The following is a 1062-nucleotide window of genomic DNA, read 5'->3' as shown; positions in this document are numbered from 1 at the left end:
ATTACATGGAGCTAATGGCTGTGAATTGGTGATGGGTACTTTTAAGTATTAAATAGAATTTGATTTTGTGGTACATATTTGATGATAGGTTTTTTAAATATTAAATAGACTATAAATTGGCAAAATATTTAAATTTCAGGACTATTATTACACATCGGGAGGCAACATGCGCATCCTGATTTTTCAAATTTAATAACAAGTTCAGAAAATTCACTCCTTGTCCATTATTTCGAACGCTACTCAGATTATTACGGAAACTTCTTCCTACAGAAATTCGGCCACACACGGGTTGCAGATATTATATATATTATTAACATTATATATACATATTATGTATAATTAGAATATTATTAATTTCTTCTACATTGAAATAAAAATAAATAAATTCTCTCATCAAAGTATAGTAACGAAGGTAAATGAAGACAGTTACAGGAAATAAAAATTGTCTGATCCGATTAATAGTAATTGTCGCAGCATGAAATGAGCGATAGTGCAAGGGGTTAAATTAATGTTGGTATGAGTTGCTTGAAAGAAAATGGCAAAGATTTCATTGAGCGGATTCAAGGCGAAACGTTTGCTACGATCGGTATCGTGATCCCAGGCATCGGCCTTTTAATGACATCAATTCACCTCGATGGTACCGCCGCGATTAATTTCATTCAGAATATGCATACAATATCGGCCTTGCTCTCACCCTTAATTCGTTTCTGAAACAATCGACATTTACGCATGACGGTCGCATCCAGGAACATCATTATCACCCGGCCCACCGTTATCTCGATTGTCGCATCCTGCCAACCATTATTTCCATTATCTCTGTTACTCGGACTCGTCCGAACGGAACGCTCGGGGTTTCGATCGATCTTTTTAATTGCATACGTCGATGCCGGATCGATCTTGTCGATGACTCCGTGTTATCATTGTACTTGGTCGCTGCGCTGACTCTGCGAGGACGTCGAATGCCACGCCGCGAAATACCAGAAGATTCCGATTGAAAATATTTGTCGAAGTTCATCGTCGTTCATTTAATACTTTATCGACCGGTAGCCTTAAAATCGCCCC

Source organism: Augochlora pura, chromosome 7 (genome assembly GCF_028453695.1).
Source record: "Augochlora pura isolate Apur16 chromosome 7, APUR_v2.2.1, whole genome shotgun sequence".
Taxonomy (NCBI): domain Eukaryota; kingdom Metazoa; phylum Arthropoda; class Insecta; order Hymenoptera; family Halictidae; genus Augochlora; species Augochlora pura.
This window is presented reverse-complemented; position numbering follows the sequence as displayed.